This window comes from Lathyrus oleraceus, chromosome 6 (assembly GCF_024323335.1).
Source record: "Lathyrus oleraceus cultivar Zhongwan6 chromosome 6, CAAS_Psat_ZW6_1.0, whole genome shotgun sequence".
Classification (NCBI taxonomy): domain Eukaryota; kingdom Viridiplantae; phylum Streptophyta; class Magnoliopsida; order Fabales; family Fabaceae; genus Lathyrus; species Lathyrus oleraceus.
The window spans coordinates 367690082-367699290 of NC_066584.1; the positions used below are offsets into that span (position 1 = coordinate 367690082).

Sequence of the window (9209 nt, forward strand, 5' to 3'; positions counted from 1 at the left end):
GGGTTGGTTATGTAATGGGAAGGTTTTAAACACCCAAAACATCCTTAGTACTCTAAGGGAGCCCTTTTTACAAATGTTGTATGGTAGTTTGATATTTGTGAAAATATTTGTGCAAACATGATTGGGGGAGATGAGAAAAGAATATACAAGTTATTTACATTTTGGTGTTTGAATGGATAAACCCATTGCCTACGTACCATCTTAAAAAGGTAGGATCAAAACCTTGTAGTTTGGGGTAAAAATCTCAAAAGAAGTTGGTGAATTGATTGGTCAAAAGCCTTAAGGTCTTTTGTTATCAAAGGGAGAAAACTCAACCTGAAACCACAAATCCACCATATGAGGAGAGCTTCAACATGCTAGTGAGGGGTTAACCCTATAATAAGCATGGAAGACTTATGGTCCATCACTAAGGATACATGTGAGTATTATATCAGTCTCTATGATAACTCAAACCTAATAGCTAATGTTTATGAAAAGAAGCTTTAACACAAATGGTCATTGGAACCACAAAACAATTGAGTGAGTTGTATTTACAAATGAAAAATATTCACAAAATAAGGTCAAAGTTGACTTAAGATTCAATTCAAAATAAGTATTATGAAAAGAGTTTAAAAAATCAAAGGCATAATGCCTAGGTTTCTAATTTTTGAAAACAATCTTAATGTTTGCACAAAAAAAGTTTGGCTTGGGTTAGATTAGGTCCTAAACATGCAAAGATGAGGGAAGAGAAATAAAACCACTTGGAGTTCCCTTCTTGAGATCATAAAGATGATCCAAGTTGCTCATTTCCTTTGGATTTAGCAAGCAATAAGCAATTAACTCAAACAATCAAGCAAATATCAATCAAGCTCCTAGGAATCTTCCAATTGGCTTTTGTATCTATCATCTTGGATTTCCATGACAATGGTTCTTCTAATTGGCTCAAGTTTAGGATCCCTATCACAAGAACACACAAATCAAAAAGTTCCACAATACAATAGAAAGAATGGACAAGAGTGAGTTTAGAATTAGGATCCTTTCAATTCATCTTCAAGATTAAGCATTCTAAAGGCATGAGGCCTAGTTGCTATTCAACATATTTAGCATTCTAAAGGCATGAGGCCTAGTTGCTCTTGAAACTCCATTTAGCATAGGTAAGGTCCTAAATCTAAGTCCTTTCTCCATTTTGCATTGGGTTCACACAAACAAAACAAAACAAAGCACAAGACAATAGTATATACACAATAATGTGCTCAAGTGAGCAAAAGGCAAATTGCACCAACATAAACATGAGCTCAAGTGAGCAAAGGGCAAAAGGCAAATGAATTAATGAGCAAGAAATTAAATTGCATTAAAGTAAATTGCAAGAATTAAATGCTTGAATTAAAAGCTAGTGATTAGTAGTTAGTGTTAGTGTGCCATAAGGCAATTTAGCGCTACGTTAAGCAATTGTAAGTGGACTAATGTAGTAGTCACACCTATCTGAGGTCGGTCAATAAAACTATAGGCAAACAAACACAAGTTAGAGACCATGACTAGTAAGCCAAGCTCCTACAACTTGCCATGCCAAAAGAAAAGAAGAATGATCTTGTATGGATTTAGGTTTTTTGCTTGACCAAGAAGCAACCTATCTCTAATGCAAAGCAATTCACTTGATCTTTGATCAAGATGAATTTGATTTGGATCAAAGAAGGTTAAGCCCCTCATATGTCAAGGCTAACCACCAATCATTAACTCATTGATCAAAAAGAAAAAAGAAGAAGAAGAAGAAGAAGAAGAAGAAGAAATGGAATGTACATAATTGAAATTCAAATGACATAACCAACACACATTGATCAAACATGAATGGAATCAACATCAATCAATGGTAAACAGAAGTGATATGAAGCTTAGAAGTCAAGAAACAATAAAAATATTTTTGGTAATTTTTGGAATTAAAATAATACTTGAATTAAAATAAACAAATAAAGGTCAAACTTCAAATCCAATTCAAATCAACTTGGAAAAGTCCAATTGGATCATCATAAGTCTAGCATAGTCAAACAAGGTTTGACAAAAAAATTCATCATTTTTTGAAAACAGAAACTAATTTTAAGCAATTAAAAAATGAAGTAAAATAACATAATTGAACTAAAATCTCAAATAAATCTCAAATCAATTAAGAAATTGATGAGAATATTTTTCATAGATTCATCATCATTCAAAGATGTTAAATGAAAAGTATTTTAAATAAATTAAAAATAACCAAAAAATAAATAATTTACAAAAAATATTAAATGGAATCACAAAAATAATTAAAAATCATTTTTAGAAACTAGAATTTAAGAGAAATTTTTTGCAATTGGTCCCATATTTTTGTTATTCCAAATAAAGAAGTTATGAATTTTAAAATAAATTGGAATAAAAGAAAATGAAAACAGAAATTAAAAAATTGGAAAAATCCACAGCTCTTGGATCAACACTCATTAATTAACGTGGTTGATCCAAGGAACCAGAGGCGCGCGCGTTTGGTGAGGCTTGGTCAACAGCGAAACACATGGATTAAAAGAAAGTCATAACAATGCATGGCCAAGATTAGATCCCTAGAGCCAGATCCAAGGGCCAAGAACTCATCCACGTGGGGACGGTGGTGGAAATCACCGTCTTCTCCGGTGAGACTCACTGTTCCGTCCAGAGTTGCAGGTTTTCAAACCTTCACCATAATACACGACCCATACATCATTTGAAAGCTGGGGTGAAATACATCACCCCTGTGCCCTTGGTTTTTGCCCAAGACTCTCATAGGAGGAGAAATCTGAGATGGAAAAACAAGGTGTTCAAACTGAACTTGCTCAATTCATAAAATTAAAAGCACAAACCAATTGCCTCTCACATGAGGACTTCATAGGTACCAACCAATACAAGAAATACTCAAAATCCAAAGAGATTCGAATGAAAACAGTTTGAGAATCAACCTTTGAAGTGCAGCTTTTCAATGCTTAATCCACTCCAATTCTTTGATGAAGCTTGTTCTTGAAGTAACAAAGAAGCTAGGCAAAGGAATTGTAAGTCAAAGATCAACCAATGAAGTTGAAAATTGAACTTGAAAAATTGAGAGAAAAATTAAAATTCCTTTGAGTGAGGGTTAGAGATTCAATTGGGCAGAACTTCAGGCGCCTTTAGGTTGCCAAATGAAGTGGAATGAAGCTTCTATTTATAGCCAAGGGTGATGCAATGCATGAAATATCCGTGTGCATGTGAAGTTGGGTCCTCCATGCATGGGCCTGTACAGGCGCATGGGAGGCCCAAAAGCAATTGCAATTGACTATCATCAACCAAATGAAAATGGACATTCAGATTGCATGATATCAACTTGTGCATTGAATTTTGATATGTTATGCATAATTGAACCTAAAACTTCTCCTCTTCGAAAATTCCATTTGCAAAATTGAAGCATAGGCATGTGGGTAATGGTTGGAAAGGTCTTGACATAAGGAAAAAATGTTATGTTGAACAAAAATCCATTTGGAGTTGGGAAAATATTGAAAACTGGTCATGAAGTTCAAGGTGCAAAACATGTATATGGGAATTTTGCCAAAATGGAACAACTTCAAGCCCTTATGTTTCAATGATTCAAGCCTCAAATGACAAAACCTCCAACATCCAAGTTGTAGATATTTTCAAGATAATCAAATTGGACTTGAATTTTGCATCATTTGGATTTTGGATGAGAAAGTTATGGCCACTTGAAGTTGGACTTTTTCACATTTCAATGACTTTGGTCCAAAGTGACCTATAATGTTTTGTATTATCACATGTGTTTATTTTAGGATTATTGTAGCGGGGTATTCGTTACCATTAGAGATATTAACTAAATATAAGGTAAACCATACAAGTCGAGTCGCCACCGCACTTCTATTTATCCAAGGGAATGGTCAGAAAGCAAACAAAAACCTAAAAGTTTTATCGAATAAAAAATTAGTAAAAATGTCAGAGATCTGGGTAAGGGGGTTGGCTATGCAATGGGAAGATTTTAAGCATCCAAAACATCCTAGGTACTCCTAGGGAACCCTTTTCATACTTGTTGTAAGGTTGGTATTTTGTGAAAAATTTGTTTGTGCAAACATGATTGGAGAGATGAGAAGAGAATATACAAGTTTATTTACATTTTGTGTTTGGATGGATAAACCCATTGCATACGTACCATCTTAAAAAAAAGATTAGGATCAAAACCTCGTAGTTCAGGGTAAAAATCTCAAAAAAATTGAGTTGGTGAATTGATTGGTCCAAAAGCATTAAGGTCTTTTGTTATCCAAGGGAGAAAACTCAACCTAAAACCACAAATCCACCATGTGAGGATAGCTTCAACATGCTAGTGAGGGGTTAACCCTATAATAAGCATGGAAGACTTATTGTCCATCACTAAGGATATAGGTGAGTATTACATCTACCTCAAGGATAACTCGAACCTAATAGCTAAAGGTTATAAAAAAAATTGCTTAAGAAAGTGGCCATTGAAACCACAAAAAGACATTTGAATGGGTTATATTTACCAATGAAAAGTATGTATAAAATATGGTCAAAGTTGACTCAGAAGTTCAATTCAAAATAAGTATTATGAAAAGAAAGTTTGAACTCAAAAGCATAAGGCTTAGGTTTCTAATGTTTGAAAAGTAGTGTTAAATGTTTGCACAAAAAGTTTTGGCTTGGGTTAGAGTGGAGGGAAGAAGAAGAATGGCTAAAGTCCTAATCATACAAGAGATAAGGGATAAGAAACAAGACCACAAATGGAGTTCCTCTCTTGAGATCATATTGATGATCCAAGTAGCTCTCATCCTTTGGAATATGCAAGCAAAAAGAATAATAGTAAGCTCAAGCAACAATCAAACAAGCCTCTTAAGAGATCCTCAATGCCTCTTGTATCCTTCACTTTGGATGATCATGATAATGGTTCTTCAATTTGAGCTCTCATAGGATTCCCTAGCACAAAAGCACACATGCATCAAAGAGTCTTATGAAGCAAATCAAGAATGGACAAGAGTGAGTTTAGAGGTTTGATCCTTCTAATCCATCTTCAATCATTAAGGTCCTTTTTACTCCAATTTGCATAGGGAAAGTCCTAGAAAACTAAGTCCATTTGTCCATTTCTTTGCATTTTGGTCCACAACAAAACAAAAGCACAAGCACAATAATATATACACAATTATGTGCTCAAGTGAGCAAAAGGCAAATTGCATTAACATAAACATGTGCTCAAATGAGCAAAGGAAAAAGAAAATGAATAATATGTACAAGAATAGTAAATTGCATAAAAGTAAAGAGCAAAAAGTAAATGTTAATTGTTAATGGTTAGTGTTAGTAGTTAGTGTGCCATAAGGCAAATTTAGCGCTATGTTAAGCAATCGTAATTGGACTTATGTAGAAGTCACAACTATCTGAGGCCGGTCAATAATAATGTAGGCAACAACACAAGTTAGATGTCTTGATTAATGAACCAAGTTCCAACAACTTGCCATGCCAAAAAGAGGAAGAGAAATGATCTTGTATTGGTTTAAGTCCTTTGCATGATTTAAGAAGCAATCTATCCTTAATGCAAAGTCATTCACTTGATCATTTGATCAAGATGAATTAGATTTGAATCAAGGAAGATTAAACCTCCCTAATCAATGCTAACTTATCAACCTTTAACGCATTGATCAAAAAGAAAAGAAGAAGAAGAGGATGGACAATGAAAATGAAGAAAATAAAGTGCATCAAATGAAAACGAATGTACCAACCCATAAATGTTGACCAAAGATAGGGAAGATCAAGGTCAAACCATAAAAACAGAAGTGGGATGAAGATTGGAAGGCAAGAAATAAACAAAATATTTTTGGCATTTTTAATATTTGAAAATAAATTTGAATTAAAATATTAAAGAAAGGTCAAGCTTCAAATTCACTTCAAATCAACTTTAAAAAGTCCAAGTGAATTATCCCAAGTTCAACAAGGTCAAATAAAGTTTGACAAAAAATTTCAGCATTTTTAAAAGCCAGAAACTATTTTTAATCAATTAAAAATGAATAAAAAATAACCTAATTGAACTAAAATCTCAAATAAATCTCAAATCAATTAATAAATTGATCAGAATATTTTTCATAGATCCATCATCATTCAAAGAGGTTGGAAAAATATTTTTGTATTTTTTGAATATCAAAAACTATTTAAAATGAATTAAAAATGACCAGAAAAGAGAAAATTATTAGAAAATAGCAAATGATAAAATAAAAAAAAATAAAAATCATTTTTAGAAACTAGAAATTAAAAGAGAAATAATGCAATTGGTCCCATATTTTTTGGACCAATAATAAAAGAGATATGAATTTTTGAAGTAAAAGGAAATAAAGAAAATAAAATCAGAAATAAGAAAATATGAAAAAAGGAGAGGCGTTGGATCCAGTCTCATTAATTGAGCTGGCACATCACACGGCCTCTGAGCGCGTTTCCACCATATGCCATAGTCAACTGAGACACACGAGGCAATATAAAAAGTCATAACAAAGGAGGGACGAGATTAGATCTGGAGATTGAGATCAATGGCTCATAATCAATATGGCAATGAGACGGTGGCCAGCGCCACCGTCTTCTCCGGTGAGCTCCGGCGAAGGTCAAAAAATGCAGAGATTCAAATGCTCACTAAAATGGACGATCCAGGCACCATTCGAAAGATGAAGAGATGTACATCACTCCTATACCATTCACTTCTACTCTAGATTCCTATTAAGAGAGAAATCAGAGATGGAAGTTTGGTGATGTTCAACTGAACTTGCTCGATTTCAACAATTAAGCATTCAATAATGATGCCTCTATAGAGAGGACTTCAGACAACACAATATCAAGGCCAATGGATAAAAGAATAATGAGATTCAAAGCAAAAACCAGTTGATCAAAACCTTTGGATTATGAAGATTTGAGTCCCTTTCCTTGATTCCTTTTGCAAAACAGAACTTCAATAGATCAACTGGTGAAGGTTTAGGAACTTTAGATCTGAAAATTCAACCAAATGCAATTGGATTTCAGATCTGAATTTTTGAAGAAAAATGAACTTTGTTCCTTTGCTATGGTTAGGGATTCACTCTTGCATAATTTCAGGCGCCTTTAGGTTGGAGAATTATGAAGCATAGCACATGTATTTATAGCTGGAAAGGGCTGAGTGCATGAGTTAACTTGTAACACCCTTCTAAAATACCCCAATAATTTAATTAAATATCAAAATACAACATCAGAGTAATTATGCAGTTAAGGGTGTCACATGATCACTTCACACCATGTTCCAAAATAACAGTCATGCTCTTTATTTAATCAAATAAACAGTTGCATAAATCGCAGCGGATATAAATCAAATCAATCAAAGCATGTAACACATTACATGTAAAATGGTTCACAACCAACAGTAAAACATTTAAAACATCCCTTCCCGATGTTACATCTATCAGAGCATGACCCACTAAGGAACTACTCTAGACTCCAAGTACTAGCTCCTACTCAATCACTGCTCGTTACCTGAAAAACAGTTGTAAGGGTGAGTTCCTCAATCAATATAATGAGTATTATAAAATATCATGTTATGTTAAGTGATTCAACACACTTCATCACCCTAATCAAAACACACATTCAGGAACAACATATTAATTCAAACATCATACTCACTAACAGCACACAATACCAACAAAAACACGTATAATATTGGAATACATCCATTCATATTATACGCCATACATATATTATGCAATGAGACTCCATGCATGCGGTACCGACTATTTGTGAACATATAGTTCAACCTCACCGTCCAAATCCAGGCACGGCTACCAAGCTCACTAGTCCCACTCATTTGAGACATAGTGACTCACTCACTAATTCCTCACCATGGGAATTAGCTACCACCCAAATGGGCCATGCTATGCACGCTAATCACCTAGCATGCAAACATCAACAACAATCAAAATGATTTACTCACTAATTCCTCACCATGGGAATTAGCTACCACCATAAAGGCCACAATATGCATGCTAATCACCTAGCAATGCAACAACAACAACAACTCAAGAATAGACATATGCTCATACTCTAAGCCATAAAACAGTCTATTCACAAATGCATACATTCACATCATCATGTATACCATCACATATCATCAACAAAAGCATATCATATCATGCCACATAATAAATCATAGTATTAGCACACTCTACTAATACCTATACTATTCAAAACAACGGGAATTGATCCCTACAACATCATACATCAGCTAAGTTACAGCACTCAGCCTAAACAACCAAAAACTGCACAACCATAGTTCAGAAAAACCACAAGTCTGCCCATACGCGTATTGCCTATGCCCATACGCGTATTGCCCATTCCTGACCAAGTCCATACGCGTAATGCCCACGCCCATACGCGTATGCTACGCGTACCACATCCTCATACGCGTACCAATAGAGACACTTTTACGTTCAAAACATCATCTCTTTCACTCATACGCGTAAGGCCTCATCCATACGCGTACCAACCATCTCATACGCGTATTGCCTAGTGCCATACGCGTATGACCAGAAACCAGAATTTCCAGATCTGCAGTGGCTTTCTCTGCTACGAGATCTATCCAATCCCAACCTTCTACAGTCCAATTTTCATACATGTTCGTTCGTTTTATCTTCGTTTTATCAATTACAGATCATACGCATTCGGCCTCCCAAATCGCTAACCTTACTACCTCTAATTCCTACGAATTTCGTCAATTATCATCCAAATTCGTTCATCAAATATTTCACACTTTCAGCATGCATCATTCAAATCAAAGTCAAAATCTATGGTTTATCACTACCCATTACATGTTATCCCATAATACCCCTTAATCGATGATAAACCCCCCTTACCTGAGTAAATCCGGCAATTCCGTTAGCTTCAAGCTTTTCCTCTTCTCTTGCTCTGCCTCTTTTCCCTTTCTCTTTCAGCCGCTTCTCTTTTCCTTTTTCACGTGAAAACCCTTTTCCAAAAAATTAGGACTTTTTATTATTCCAACTTATATACTCCAATAATAAAACCCAATAATATTATCCCAATAATAATATTAATAATCCAATAATTTTCTAATTATTTAATTAAATTAATAAATAAAATATTAACTTAATTTAAACAATTATCTTAATTTCATCGGGGTGTTACAACTCTCCCCCACTAAAAGAGTTTTCGTCCTCGAAAACATACCTCAG

The 9209-nt window shown here is 34.5% G+C and overlaps 1 long non-coding RNA gene across 1 annotated transcript; it reads right to left on the reverse strand.

The window, feature by feature from the left end:
* Positions 1–7341: 7341 nt before the first annotated feature.
* LOC127096748 (uncharacterized) lies at positions 7342–8967 on the reverse strand. Its single transcript, XR_007792797.1, has 2 exons — positions 8874–8967; positions 7342–7500 (listed from the first exon to the last, which is right to left on the reverse strand). It is a non-coding gene; the product is annotated as an uncharacterized LOC127096748 (long non-coding RNA).
* Positions 8968–9209: the final 242 nt, after the last annotated feature.